At 43.5% G+C, this 15,786-nt stretch overlaps 1 protein-coding gene across 3 annotated transcripts in view; it reads right to left on the bottom strand.

Moving 5' to 3' along the window:
• Positions 1-15,786, bottom strand: part of SGK2 (serum/glucocorticoid regulated kinase 2) — a 61,445-nt gene that overhangs the window by 24,638 nt on the left and 21,021 nt on the right. Inside the window, exon 1 of one of the 3 annotated variants that reach the window (XM_053250428.1) lies at positions 10,448-10,603. The exons of 1 other annotated variant lie outside the window; for it this stretch is intronic. The gene's annotated coding sequence lies outside the window, so the exon portion shown is untranslated. Of the gene's footprint in view, positions 1-5,526; positions 5,634-10,447; positions 10,604-15,786 lie in introns of those variants that run through there. One more of the 3 variants, XM_053250426.1, reaches the window with a different exon arrangement.

Raw genomic sequence — 15,786 nt, forward strand, 5'->3', positions numbered from 1 at the left:
TGAAGAAACCCCCTGAACTTTGACTTGAGAATGCAAGAATTACCTTGCTGGATCAGACCAAAGTTAATCTAGTCTAGCATTCCTATTAATTACTATTCTGTCCCACCTTTCTCCCAATCTGGAAGTTAAGACAATGAACATGGGGACCCCAGACGGTCACCCACCCATCCAGGCTCTGGTTAGACCCAGACTTGCTTAGCTTCAGCAAAGGTGATTGTATCATCATCATTTACATTTTATATCCCACTCTTCCTCCTAGGAGCCCAGGGCGGTGTACTACATACAAGGTTTTTCTTCACAACAACCCTGTGAAGTAGGTTAGGCTGAGAGAGAAGTGACTTGCCCAGAGTCATCCAGCAAGTATCATGGCTGAATGGGGATTTGAACTCGGGTCTCCCTGGGTCCTAGTCCAGCACTCTAGCCAGTACACCATGCCGGAAGAAGCAATAGCTGACATCCTGACTATAGACGTGCTTGTGGAAGGACATTGTGCTAGTGCAAAGCTGTTGTACTAACTGTGCAGAGCTTGCACTCCAGACTACTGTTGCACAACCTGTGGCATGCCTCCTTTGTTTCAAAGGGAACTTTTGCACAAAGGCATTATAGCGCAATTCTCAGTGACAGCCAAGAATTGGTGGCGCCCCAGGCAAAGCCTTGTCCCCGCCCCCTTCGCCCATGCAGACAGTCACTTCCCAGAGGGCAGGCGGCCCTCATCACCCACCCAGCCACCCACTTGCATTCCTCCGCCACTGCTGCCTCCAACCGGCCTGCCATGGTGTGTTATGATGACATCACCACACAAAGCAATGTGATTATAACGCACTGTGGCAGAAGCAGCCAGCAGTGGCAGGAGTGGCAGACGGAGGCAGTGAGGAGAGCAAGTGGATGGTCAGGCAGGCAACAGGGATGGGGAACGCCCACTCAGTCACCAGTCTAAACAATGGGAGGTGTGCCTGCCCATCCATGAGGGTGGGGGTCGTTCGCACAGGCGGCATGTGACCCAGCTCTTCAGCTCCCATCCCCACTTGGCATCCTAGGCGACTGCCTGGTTGGCCTAGTGGACAGGTTGACCCGGGCAGTTCCACAGATCCCTATATTTTAGTGCAACTGACCAGTCTTCTTGTGCTAGAAGTTGTAACTTTGTTCATTGCAACACCATTACATGATGGGGGACTAGCCTCTCAGTGGGTGTGGGAAAGTAAGCAGTCGTGAGACATTAAAGGGCCAGTCATAAAAGAGAGTCTACTGTCACCTTAAGTGGCACAGTGGGGAAATGCTTGACTAACAGGCAGAAGGTTGCCGGTTCGAATCCCCACTGGTGCTATATTGGAAAGCAGTGATATAGGAAGATGCTGAAAGGCAGCATCTTCATCTTATACTATGCGGGAAGTGGCAATGGTAAACCTCTCCTGTATTCTACCAAAAGAAAACCACAGGAGTCGAAATCAACTTGAGGACACACTTTACCTTTTTACTGCCCTTTTTGCTGCATCAATCGGAAAATAATGGGGGTGCAAATGACGCCATGACACATGCACAGCTGCGTGCACGTCTGTGCTTGACGTTTGAGCACTTCTCGGATTGGAAGTGCGCTACTATTCTTAAGTTGACACAATTACTAAAAAGGCAAACAGGAAGATAGGCCAATATTGCAGAAGACTGAAAAACCAGTAACTCTTGATTTACTACTAGTCCTTGTATTTGTCTTCATTGCTGTGCTATGCAGAGTCTTAGACACTCAGGTGAATCCCTCCCTCACACATTTCAAAATCCTACTACTGTTTAATCAATAATCAAAGTGAGGAAGTGCTTTTGAAACAGTAACTGAACATTTGACTCTTGGCCTAAATGAGAAGTGTCCAACTCCATCAGATCTATTCCTAAATTTTCACTGACAAAAACCAAAAAGTGTTGTGCAGCTGCTAACTAGAGCAATGGTTCCCAACCAGCATGGTATAGTTGTTAGAGTGCTGGACTAGGACTGGAGAGACCCGAGTTCAAACCCCCATTCAGCCATAATACTTGCTGGGTGACTCTGGGCCAGTCACTTCTCTCTCAACCTAACCTACTTCACAGGGTTATTGTGAAAGAGAAACTCAAGTATGTAGTACACCGTTCTGGGCTCCTTGGAGGAAGGTAAGGGGAAGCTGCTGTGTTCCCATTAATTTCACAGAGCAGGTTTCACATTTGCAATTGCAGCAGTTGGCTGGACAGAAGAACAAACGAAATAAGATGAGTCTACTGCCTAGATCAGGCCAAACATTTATCTAGGTCAGCATCCTGTTTCAAATAGCGGCCAGCCAAATGCTTCCATTAGGAAGCCCACAAACAGAGCATGAAGGCAACAAACCTCCTTCATTGCTTATCTCTCAGCAACTGGTACTTCAAGATACACTGTCCCTGTACCTGGAGGTTCCATTTATCTGTAACAGCCCATAGCCATTGATATGAAATATCAGTGAAATAAAACCCCTTTTAAAGCCATCTGACCTAGTGGTCATAACCACAATTTGTGGACCATACTTTATGTGTTGGGTGAAAGAGTGCTTTATTCAGTCTGCCCTATATCTAGTGCCAATCCATTTCACTGGGTGACCCCCCCAGTTCTAGTATTGTGAGAGAGGAAAAATAACCTCATTTTCCACTTTCTGCACAACATGAATAATTTTGTTAGCTTCAGTCACATTCCTCCCTTCATCTTCTCCCCCCAAATAAAAAGCTTCACATCCATTTTTCTTCATACAGAAGAAACAGAATAGAACTCAAATAAATAAGAAGAAGAAGAAGAAGAAGAAGAAAGAAAGAAAGAGAAAGAAAGAAAGAAAGAAAGAAAGAAAGAAAGAAAGAAAGAAAGAAAGAAAGAAGTAAAAAGAATCGACATAGCAATACCAGGGGATAGCAGAAGAGAAGAAAAAGAAATAGAAAAATAGAAATAGAAGTAATGCAACACTTATTAACTAACAAACAGCTTCCAGTTGAACAGAAAGGAAATTGCCTGAACACCAGAGGCACAAAAGACCAGCTGCTAATTGACAAAATGATTTTAGAAAATTGCAGGAGAAGAAAAACAAATCTAAGTGTTGCATGGATTGACTACAAGAAAGCCTTCGATTCATTGCCTCACACATGGATACTAAAATGTTTAGAAACAACTGGTGTCAGCAAAAACATTCAGATATTTATTTAAAAAGCAATGAGCATGTGGAGTACACAGTTAACAATCAGTGGCGAGACACTTGGGCAGGTTAGCATTAGAAGAGGTATTTTCCAAGGGGACTCACTATCCCCTCTGTTGTTTGTAATCGCCATGACTCCACTTTCACAAATACTAAACAAAACAGGCCTCGGATACTAAACATCTAAAATATCAGGTAAAATAAACCATCGACAGTACATGGATGATCTGAAGTTGTATGGAAAGTCCCAGTCAGAAATCGAATCACTGCTAAACACTGTCCGTATATTCAGTAGCCACATAGCAATGGAGTTTGGACTAGACAAGTGTGCTGCATTAATAATGAACAGAGGAAAAATAAGAAAAACAGAAGGAAAAGAACTGCCCAATGGAAGCAAGATCAAGAACCTGGAAGAGAAAGAACATTACAAATACTTGGGCATTCTCCAGGCTGATAACATTGCACACGCTGAAGTTAAAAGAAAAATTGGAAGTGAATATATAAGGAGAGTTAGAAAAATCCTCAAGTCCAAACTTGATGGCGGGAACACCATACAAGCCATAAACACCTGGGCTATACCTGTTATCAGATATACTACAGGAATAATAGACTGGACCCAGGCAGAGCTAGAGACGCTAGATCGTAAGACCAGGAAAATAATAACCATCAATCATGCTCTGCACCCCCACAGTGATGTAGATAGGCTATACCTCCCTCGCAGCTCAGGTGGAAGAGGAATGCTGTATGTCCATCAAACAGTAGAGGAGGAGAAAAGAGTCCTTGAAGAATATATAAAGGACAGTGAAGAAGATGCACTTAAAATGGTCAAAAACAAGAAACTATTCAACACCAATGAAACAAAGCAAGCCTACAAGAAAGAACAAGTCAAGAACCAAGCAGAAAAATGGAAAAATAAGCCACTGCATGGTCAATATTTGTACAATATAACTGGAAAATCAGACATCACCAAGACCTGGCAATGGCTTAAGAATGGCAACTTGAAGAAAGAAACAGAGGGTTTAATACTGGCTGCACAAGAACAGGCACTAAGAACAAATGCAATAAGAGCCAAAGTCGAAAAATCCACAACAAACAGCAAGTGCCGCCTTTGTAAAGAAGCAAATGAAACAGTGGACCACCTAATCAGCTGTTGTAAAAAGATCGCACAGACTGCCTACAAACAAAGGCATGACAAGGTAGCAGGGATGATACACTGGAACATCTGCAGAAAATTACAAGCTACCTGTAGCCAAAGATTGGTGGGACCATAAAATTGAAAAAGTTGTAGAAAATGAAGATGCAAAAATATTATGAGACTTCTGACTACAAACAGACAAACATCTGCCACACAATACACCAGATAGAACTGTAGTCGAGAAGAAAGAAAATCAAGTCAAAATAATCGACAAAGCAATACCAGGGGATAGCAGAATAGAAGAAAAAGAAATAGAAAAAATCACAAAATACAAAGATCTACAAATTGAAATTGAAAGGCTGTGGCAGAAAAAGACCAAAATAATCCCAGTGGTAATTGGCACCCTAGGTGTAATTCCAAAAGACCTTGAAGAGCACCTCAGCACCATAGGGGCCACAGAAATCACCATCAACCAATTACAAAAAGCAACTTTACTGGGAACAGCCTATATTCTGCAACAATATCTTTAATAACAACAGCAACAACACTGATAATAAAATTCAGCCATCTCAGGTCCTTGGGAAGGACTTGATGTCTGGATAAAATAAACCAGCCAATAACACCTGTCTGACTGTGTAAACAAGAAATAATACAGAAGGCACTCTTCCCCACTGATCATTTTGATTGTGCTTTTCTATACCATTGCTAGCACTACAACACACACACTTGTATGCAGTACTCCAAATGAAGCCACAGCCACATCATAAATTAATATACAGGCACTATTATACTAGTACTGGCTGAATTATTTCCAGTCCCCATCCTGATCATCCCTAGCAAGACATTTGCCTCTTTCACTGCTGCCACACATTCAGCTGGCACTTTCACTGAGCTCTTAACCATGACCCCAAGGTCTTTTCCTGAAAAGAGGCAGACAGTTCAGAGACCCCATCAATATGTTTATGTGAAGTTGTGATTTTTTATCCTAATGTGCTTCCCTTTGCATTGAACTTGCATTGAAATTCAGTTGCCATTTTGTTGCCAGTTCACCCCATGCAAAAAGGGCACTATAGCCCTTCTAAAGACCTGTTTTTATTATTTTTACACAGATCCCACCTCAGCAGCCACTGTCTCAAATCTCATGAACACCCGCCCATTAATGCCAGACTGTTAATAATTCATTTTTTTAAAAACCCTTTATAATACATTTCCTACCTTGCAAGACAAGGGCAGCCTCAGAGCCTCATTTTGCAGCTTTTCCTACACACCTACCCCTCTTGCCTGACATCATCCACCTCCTTGCATCATCTAACCTAGATTGCAAACTTCAAACACGCATCTCATATGCAGCCTACCCAAGAAGCACTAACTTTCACTTCAAGATGACAAGCAGCAAGATGTTTTGCAAGATAATTCCAGAGGGGTAGCTACGTTAGCCTGTTAGCAGCAGACACAAGAGAGTCTTGAAAGTGTATGCATGAATATATTTAAAGATCAGAGTCATGTACTGTGCCGAGAAACTCATGGTCCTGGAGACACACTGAAAAATATTAAGGAATAACCTACTTGTATCTAAATGTTAATAACACATTGCATTGCTGTCCTGTAGCAGATCTCCCCACTAAGGCCATCGTCAGCTGGATATGGTCCAAAGCTTTGACTTGAGCAGCATCCTAAATGGGGTAAGTGGGGCAAAGCTGTCTACTCCTCCAGCCAGCCTATCATCTAATCAGGGATTCTCAACGTTGGGTCCCCAGATGTTAGTGGACTTCAACTCCCATAATCACCAACCAAAGGCCACTGGAACTTGGGATTATGGGAGTTGAAGTCCACTAACATCTGGGGACCCAACGCTGAGAATCCCTGATCTAAGTGATTTCCCAACACCCCTTGCTCCCAGGGGTATAGTGGGGATGTGCAGAGATGGAGGTCGGTACTTCTCAGCTACTCTGGCTGTTGGGGTGGGCATGTCCATGGAGGCTGTCATGGAGAGCGGTGTGCCTGCGCTTCTGAATATGCAACTAGATCACTGCTTGCTCCCTACTCTCTGCCTACTACAAAATGTAAGCAGGCACTTTCAGGGGTAGCCTTGCCTACTAGGCAAATCTAGGCAGTCTCCCAAGGCACCAGTTATTGGGAGGGAGCACATGAATAGTGCCAGAATACAGCACTGCCAATTATTCTTTCTCTCCCTTTTGTATCGCACCCCTGAATATGTTATACTGCACCCTCTCCCCAAAGTGCCTACACATTCTGCACCCCAAAACACAGTCTTCTGTGTTCATTGCACCTCATCCCCCATCAAACAGCTAGTCTCCTAAGCTCCATCTTCTTCTTGAATATGAATTGCCTGCCTTAGCATTCACTTCTAGAAAGAAATGGTCTTAGACTGGATTTCCAAATTAACAGCAGCATCTTTTCATCTCTGAAGTGTTAAGGGTTTTGCCCAATAGACTGTGAATGAAACTTTCTCCCACTGTATCCTCAAACCAGCACGGGCTAGTCATTCCCCGGTCATCCACACAGATGGGTAATTTGACTTCATGAATGAGCAGCCTGGGTGGCTCAAGTTCAAGTTGGGACTCTGCACTTCCTGGCGGGGTGGCGGGGGGCAGGGTGCCAAAGTCAAACTTTGCCTAGGACATCAAAGCACCTAGGGCCAGGCTGGGCACTATTAGCCTTCCACTTTCTAGCCAAAAATCAGTTCCCAGTGCAGCTAGCCATTAAAATGCAATACCAACACACATTCACACTAAAAACCCAATGAAGTTAAAAACCAATACAAAAATAAAGAGGGCAAGTATGGCCCGGAAACAACATGTTGTAATAAATGCCTGGGCACTTTCCAGACTAGCTGCTCATCATCAGCAAAATGCCTCCGTCCGGACAAGTCACATTTGGAACGTAAACAGCAGGGGGAGCAGGGGGGAGCAGTCTCGCAGCAACTAACAACGTGAAAAAACAGCAACTTTTTCGCGCTGGATATACGACAGCCTTGCTCTATATCACAGTGATTAAATTCGCAACAAGGCATTGAAAATATGAGCGGCACCCTGCTGTCTGTGTAGGGACTGCGGTGTCATGACGCAGGAATTGTGGACCCCGTGTGGACCCCCCTGACCCCGTTGTAGGGTCTAGTGCATGTGATGTCTGAGCCTATGCATGCTGAAAGTTTTAGGCACCTTTCCCCCTCAGAAGCAGAAATTAAAATCCTCCAAAAATAAGGACTGGTGGTTTGAGAGAGTGGGATAGTGATTCAAGATCAATTATCTTCTCAAATAAAAGCTTTGATGCATCCAAAATAAAAATGTTTCATTGTGGGATACTGGATGTCATTTCCAAATTATTTACATACTTATAAGAAAAATTATACTAGACCAGACATGACCAACTGTAATTTGTATTCTATAATATTTTAAGGGTACTGTCAGGAACCTAAATTGATGTTCCCCAAGTCCAGGGATGTGATTATTTTTTAATATTATTTTTATATCAATTGTGTCGTCACATTCATGGAATTTAATAGGTTATCACTTTCTTTCGCTGCCACCATATGATTATGTTTATTACCCTGCTCTCTGTAAATAATTTGTTGGTCACATAGCCTCACGAGTGCAGGAAAGGTATATATGTTCAGTGCATATAGGAAGAGACAAAGAATAAGGTACAAAACAAATAAGAAGAAGTTTATTATTTACTGAAGAAGGAAATAAGGATATCTGTAAAGCAGGGCTCATAGACTTCATTACAATGTAACTAAATCAATCAGCTGCTAAACACCACACAGAGAAGCTATTCTCATGCGCAGTGGAAGGGAGCCCAGCCCGGGCTTCTGGCAGCAAGCCCACTTAATTCCATTCCGCCCCCCCCCCTTAAACAAGGTTAGCGGAGCATATCCCCATTTCTCCAATTGTGTGTCACTGTGATTCATGAGGAGACCTCCATCCAGCAATCCTCCCAGCATCAGGGGGCTCCCCAAATGCCCTGCGCACTCACGTGGGGCATTCTGGGACTTCCAGGGGCCAGGAGGCCCCCAATCCCCACTGTCCCTACCAGCTCCACGATGGAGCTGGTAATCGTGTGGGTGGCCGATCCAGCCACCCAGGGCGAGCTGCATGCTCATGTGCGGGGAGAGCAGCAGGTCAACCCCGCTCTCCCCACTAACCCCCTACAGGATCTCCACACTGCTCGTGTGGAGAGCCTTAGAGTGTTTTGACCTTCTTTCTGAGTTCAATACTTTTGTTTTGTATGTTGATGAAGAAGATGGGTTTTCTACTGTATTTGCGAATCTTGGTGTAACAACACAGGCCTCTTGTCTGTTTAACCAGGAGGCTATTCACACGCGTGTGCAAAACTGGGCTAAGGGAGCCCAGCTCGGTTTTGCACACGAGTGTGAACCACCAGGATCGGACCAATCCTGGCAGCAACATGGCAGCAAACCCGTCTAAATAGCCACCAAGTAAAACAAGGTTAAGGGAGCGAGCACTCCCTTAACCTTGTTTCTTTGCTCATCAAGCAACTGCGGCTGCCAGACTGCAAGGAGCCCGGGGAGGGGAGGGGAGAATCCTCATGATGCACCGCACACTTCCGCAGTGCATCATGGTATTTCCGAGGGCCGGGATGACACAGCCTGGCACCCAGCCCTCCCCTTTTCCCAGGCACGTGGGGAATTGACTGGGTGTGTGGGGAGCGCACCCAGCAACATGGCATGGATCGTCTGCAGGGAAGGGAAGTATAACCCGCCTTCCCCTCAGCCCACTCTGGAGACCTTCTCATTAATTGTGAGAAGGTGAGAAGAGGCTCCAGGAGTTGTGCCTCTGGGCACCTTTCTCTCTCAGGATTCCCACTCAGACTTTTTACTCCAAACCACAGAGTACTATCCAATGCTTTACTGGCTTGTTACAATCTCTGAACATTAATTAACCAAGAATTTACACAGAATTTGAACAATTTTCCTTGTTCAGCCACCCACACAGAAACCCTGTCTCTGAGCTCTGTTCTTCTGTCTTACTCCATCTTCTCTTTCTAACCAACTAACTTTCACCAAGTGTCTTTAGTCAAATCCTTCTCTCAGCATGGTTGCTATGGCAATTCTTGCACATGCACGCTCTCTCTCTCTCTCTCTCTCTCTCTCACTCAGCATGTTCATTTCTTCACAGGTACATACTATAAAGATTAATATAAAGAACAGTAGGTTAAAAATGTTTTTAATTTGATTTGTATTTGTTAAGCTATTATTTTGAAATGTGAGTTATCGATATTGATATTTAATTATTTTTAGAATATGTTGATAATTTCATTGCACTTTTTATTTTAAATGTAATTTTATGTTGAAATGTCAAATGAAAGTTTGCAGGGGGAGGAGGTATTAGCAAGCAGTTGCTCAAATATTTGTTTTAACTATTGCATCAAGGCTATAAAAGAGATAGGGAAACTCAAAAGGACAGTTCAGCTTTCACCTCCTCAAGGTTAACTAGAATTTTCTAAGTCTAGAATCACAGGCATTTAGCCTAGAAAGGCATCAAGGATAGTTTTGAACAGGGTAATGTCAGAACTGCTACATTTCCTAAACATTTACTGGGTTGCTGGAATGATGTCCAAAATGTATGTGAAGTGCTTTCAATACCCTAAAACACTATATATGCAATATAGATGCTATTTTTTTTAATTTTCTAGTAGCAGTAGTAGTAGTAGTACAACCACCTACTCTTTCAGGACAGGGAAAGTTCACCTTTGTCTGTGATTTAGTGCAACCAACTGTCTACCAACACTTGACTCAGGAAAAGAAGATGTACATGCTTTAGGTTGAGTGAACCCAGCTAACTCAACAGGTAGAGTGTTTTCTATCACAATTTTCATGCCAGGAAGACATTCACTTCTTGAATTACTGCCTCATGAATCAGTAACAAACACACCAGCACTGCCACACCACACACAGACACACTGCTGTTGTTATCTTCCTAAAACTGGTGTGTGTCACACATATTAAGTCAATAATGTCTCATGATATGGCCAATGAAAGCATCCCATCAGAGCTTTACTAAAACAAGCCAGCCAGCCAGCTCAGAAACTGGACTTTTCTCTTGTAACTGAAGCAGCAGAACAACAACTTTAAATGCTTGTAAAACTAACCTACCTTGGCCGTCTTTGTCTCCTGGGTTTTAAATGTTCTCTCTTCTTGTTTTTGTCTTTACCAGCCTCAGTAAAAGAAAGCTTGTAGGTCTCCTCCCAAACAGCGAAAGAGTTGATTAGCTGCCAAGTATGCAAGGGAAACTCATGGTGTGGGGATAAATAAGGTCCAATAAGTATTTCCTAAGGAACTTTTAATGGGGATGAGAAGAGCTGGATATTTGGTATTTGGGAAGTAATGAATTAGGCACCATATGCAGCCCAAGATAGTAAAAGAAGGAAAGGAGCTGATACTCTACAGATTAATACCTTGTTTAACACTTTCTGTACTGATCTTCTGTGTGTCTATGGAATACACTTTTTACATGAAAACGGAGAGTGATTATTATTAATAAAGGACCATTAATGTACACTGATGGTGCTTTGCAAAGCTTCATAAGCAGCAGCCAAGCTTCTGTTTCATAGCAAGTAGCAAATGGAAGCTGTTTAATATTGCAGGGTCCAAATGAGCACAGTGGGCAAAAGAGAACTCAATTTTCACAAATGTACATAGTACAGAAGCCACCTAATGGTGCAGCAGGGAAGTAACTTGCCTAGGGAGCAAGAGGTTGCTGGAAACACCTATATCGGGCAGCAGCGATATAGAAGATGCCGAAAGGCATCATCTCATACCGCACTGGAGATGGCAATGGTAAACCCCTCCTGTATTCTACCAAAGAAAACTACATGGCTCTGTGGTTGTCAGGAGTCGACACCAACTCAATGACACAACTTTACCTTTACATAGGAGGCCGGTGGCGGCCCCTGTCCTGCCTGCCATCGGTGGACCCCCCAGCCATGCCCCCTGCATCTGATGTCAGACACAGCACCTGACGTCAGACGCAGGGGGCAGGGTTTTGCTCACAAATGGGGCCGTGTGCCCTGTTTCCGAGCAAATTCCTAGCCAGAGCTGTGTTCGCAGCATGCTGGGGAATGGCTCTCCCTGCTTTAAAAGGGAGGGAGAGCCGCTCCCAGCCACGTTGTGAATACGGTGCTGGTCAGGAATTTGCTCAGAAATGTGCCCCGTTTGCGAGCAAAACCTCACCCCTTGTGTGTGAAGTGTGATGCAGGGGGCATGGCTGGGGCGCAAGGCTGAGGGGCAGGGGCCTGGATTCTTTGAACCCATTCGTGCAATGCTGGCTCCGCCCCTGACACAGTATGCATATATTTTGCCTTCCTAACCTGAAAAAAAATGTCACATGCAAAGAGGCCCACATGTACATGTAGGATCAAAATGTATGCTAGTATTTCCTGCATAGAAGCTCTTTCTCACAGGAAATTCATGTGAAGCGGCTGTTAGTGTGTTGAGGGTACGGGCTTCCTCGGCCTGAAACTTTCAGTTAAGCTTAACTGGTTCGAAACTCTCATATCAGTAAACAAATATATTTATTTGATACACTTATTTGCACCATTGCAATTTATCTTCATCATAATTGCAAGTAAATAGTAGGCCTTTTGTTTTTGGTGTGGTTAGCGGCAGGGTAGCCAGACACAGAGAAGGATAGGGCTCCTGTGTCTTTAATAGGAAAAGGAATTTTCAGCAGATTCAGCTTTTTCCCCCACTCTTGCCTCACATGTGGCATCTATCAAAACTACACCACTTTTAAAGACATGAGCTTCCCAACTTTTATTGTAATTTATGGCCAAATTGTGGCCAAGGATGATGGGAACTGTAGTCCAGCAGCATCTGGAGATCCAAGTTGGGGAACTGCCCTAGGTAAAACAAAGGTTTGAAGGCTGCTAGGAATGTAATCTATGAACAAATTTCTATATCTCAAGTACCTGTATATACAGTGAATGATATGGAATTTTGCCACCATAGTTAGTACTTTTTCAAACTGACTAATCCAGGGGTTCCCAACCTGTGGTCTTCCAGATGTTGCTGGACTAATCTGACTGATAAGTTACTTACTGCAAGGAAGGGAAGTTCTTACTTTCACTGCCTTTCCCAGTTCTTGATTTGCAATTAAATATGGCTGTTTTCTTTTTTTCTTTACACTGTCATTCTGGAACTTTTACAATTGAGAGTCAGTTCTGAAAATATTTAGACAGAGCCAAGCAACTGAGGATCCAGAGAGGCCAACGGAATTGGCTTTGTCCATGAGGTAAAATACATGGAAAAGAGTTCAAGCATGCCAGTGACAACACAGGAATCTTACAAAGAAAGAAAGCAATCTTCAGAATTTTAAGGGCAGATTGGCAGAAGTATATTTTCCTTTCCCTGGCAGATCTCAGTCTTCAAACAAAGCATAGAAGACTTTTGACACAGCACTGCATCCTGCAACAAATACTATGTTCCCCCAAATTCACAATCATGTCAGATTTTAAATAAATAATAGACATGGGGATCCTTTCACTTCACTTTGAAGTTTGTATCCTTTAGAAGTCCTTTCAAGCTTTTCTCTTTAGCCACAAGGGTTTAAGCTTTTCTTGAATATTCGCTTTGATGAAGTAAGAGCAATGCAAATATTAATTTCCATTTTATCACACTGGAATTCAGCCTGGATCATAGTCCCATTATGCTCAGTGAGACTTACAGCATGAGCTATACAGCACAATTCAAGGTCATGGCCTGGGGGTGGAGGGACAGTAGAAGAACCTGATTAACAGCTGTTTCCTATTGTTCATAACTCAGCCCAGGTGTGGAAGTTAATGCTATTTCCCCTCTAATCTCACCACAGCAGAGCAATGATCTCCACTATTTTTCAAGTGGGAACCCCTTCAGTGTGAGAGCCATTTCTCACTGTGCTGACTTCCACACAGTACTGTGCTTTTCTCAGTGCTGGGAGGGCCCTTTAGAGAGACTGAGCCCTTTCATAAGAGCTCTTGGGGGGGAGGAGATTGGGAAAGGGCTACACTTCCCAGCACTCTGTATACACCTTCCAAGATGGTGCAGGGGCTCAAGAGGGCTCTGTTTCCCTTAAAGAAGAACACACACACACCCCAGTGCTGGCCAAAGTGCGGTACCAGAAGGGGAGAATGGTCATCTCTGCATGGTGGTTTGAGGGGTATTGTGCAGAGTACTCGGCTTTGCCCAAAACTTCATACAAACTCAATAAATAATTAGTCAGGAGGCCTCACAAAGGGTTGATGAGGGGGCACCACTGACCCCCTGGCCTTACAATGAAGAACACAGCAGCAGAGCAGAGCTCCGCCTGCTTTGGTTAGACTAAGAAAATGAGGCTCAAATTAGAAATGAAAACTGAAGATCCGTAACTTGATCTCCACAATTTCTTAAAGGTTGAATTGATTGGAACCAAAATGCTGGGGAAGGGGGAAGTAACCCTTACTTAAGCTAATATTTGGCCTGAAGGACAAAACACAAAAGTACCTGTATGTTAATTTAGCATGAGACATGATATATGCACTGTGCTCAAAAGTGAGGAGGGGATTCAGCTGCGAATGACAGTAAATCAAGCTTTTGCCATCCATTTTATAAGCAACAGCTTTGATCAATACAAATCAATTGTTCCTCAAAGGTAAAGCAATTTCACTAACAGTGTATTTCTCAATCTTGCGAAGTTGGAATACATATTAAAAACATACAATGTTCTCATTTAAAAAAAATTGTACTTTGACTTATGATGCTGGCAATGTGCTCCTAATAATAAAAAGATAACTTTGGAAAGTTTAACAATAATAATGACAACAACTTCAAGCAGTAAAATCTGGACTGGAAAACTATTCTCTCTCAAATATGCACACAGAAAGACATACATCTGTACAGATGAAAATAATTACGTTTCTGTAGTTGGAAAAAATATATAAAAATAATAGTGAGTAGAGTATGGCCACCTAATGGCGCAGTGGGGAAATGACTTGATTATCAAGCCAGATATTGCCGGTTTGAATCCCCGCCGGTATGTTTCCCAGACTATGGGAAACACCTATATTGGGCAGCAGCGATATAGGAAAGATGCTGAAAGGCATCATCTCATACTGCGCGGTAGGAGGCAATGGTAAACCCCTCCTGTATTCTACCAAAGACAACCACAGAGCTCTGTGGTTGCCAGGAGTCAAAACTGACTCGATGGGACACTTTACTTTTAGAATATGTTTACATGTCCCAGCCTCCAGATTGCAATACACAATTCAATTCTCTGCCAGTCCAGCAGTCTTGCAGCATTTTATTTCATGTCATTTTTTGTTTCTCATTGTCCCAGGATCTTGGTTGTTTTCCATACACATAAGCACTTTTCAGACATTCACCTGAATGTGTGTAGCGGGTGGAAAAGGGATCACCCCTGCTTACTCATGCTGTGCCTGCACTGTGTGCATTTGTCACAATGTCTGAAAGAGCCCCCAGAGTCCTCAACTGCGTGGACAGAACATATGTACCTGTATGATGGTCTGGGGGTTGCTCTATGCTTTCCTGGGATCTACCCTCAGTAGAGAGATTGCTCTGATCCCAATTTAAGAGCACGCCACTCCTTCGAGGTAGTCTATCATCAGCTGAAGACTGATCTAAAGCCACTGACCAGGCTCAGACATACACAGCTTCAACAACCTTACAACTATCTGGCTTCAGACTTAAGAATATAATAAGAACAGCCCAGCTGGATCAAGTCCAAGGCCCATCTTGTCCAACATCCTGTTTCACATAGTGACCCACCAGATGCCCCTGAGAAGCCCACAGAAAGAAATGAGGGCATGCAATCTTTTTGGCTGTTGTTCCCCTAAAACTGGTATTTAGAGGCATCTTGCCTCTGAGACTGGAGGTAGCCTATAGCCACCAGACTAGTAGCCATTGATAGACCTGTCCCCCATGAATTTCCCAACCTTCCAGAGAAAGGTTGAGGTTTTCCTTCCAAACTGGAGGTTCCTCCTATTTTAATGGGTCTGAACTTGAATGTCTAAAAAAGTAGGTCTGGTTTCAGCTGGTCACCTAGTGTTAAAAAGAGTTTAAGACTATAATTTATTGACTCTGTCCTTTCAATGACAAAAAGCAAGAATTGTCCTCTTTCTGTAATAACAGGGAGGAGTGTTCCCATTCAGAACACTTAGGGTGAAGTGTAAGACATTCTTGAGCTAAGATGGGGACTGTGTTTCATCACAATATGAAAACTGACTGCATGTAGGCTCTGTCAGGGACCCTTGACCTTAGATCTCTTTCAGACACTACACTGAATGATCATAGGAGCAGGGGGGCAGCAGGTGTAGCTGGGGTCAGCCCACATCCCTCTTCTACACACATTCAGATGAAGAGCAGAATACTGGTTTACACTTCCTCTGTCCATAGCCACACAATAAATCTGAAGCTGTGTTAGAACTTCCTTGTCCTGCACAATGAGATCATTATCAGGGGCC

The sequence above is a fragment of the Hemicordylus capensis genome, chromosome 4 (assembly GCF_027244095.1).
Source record: "Hemicordylus capensis ecotype Gifberg chromosome 4, rHemCap1.1.pri, whole genome shotgun sequence".
Classification (NCBI taxonomy): domain Eukaryota; kingdom Metazoa; phylum Chordata; class Lepidosauria; order Squamata; family Cordylidae; genus Hemicordylus; species Hemicordylus capensis.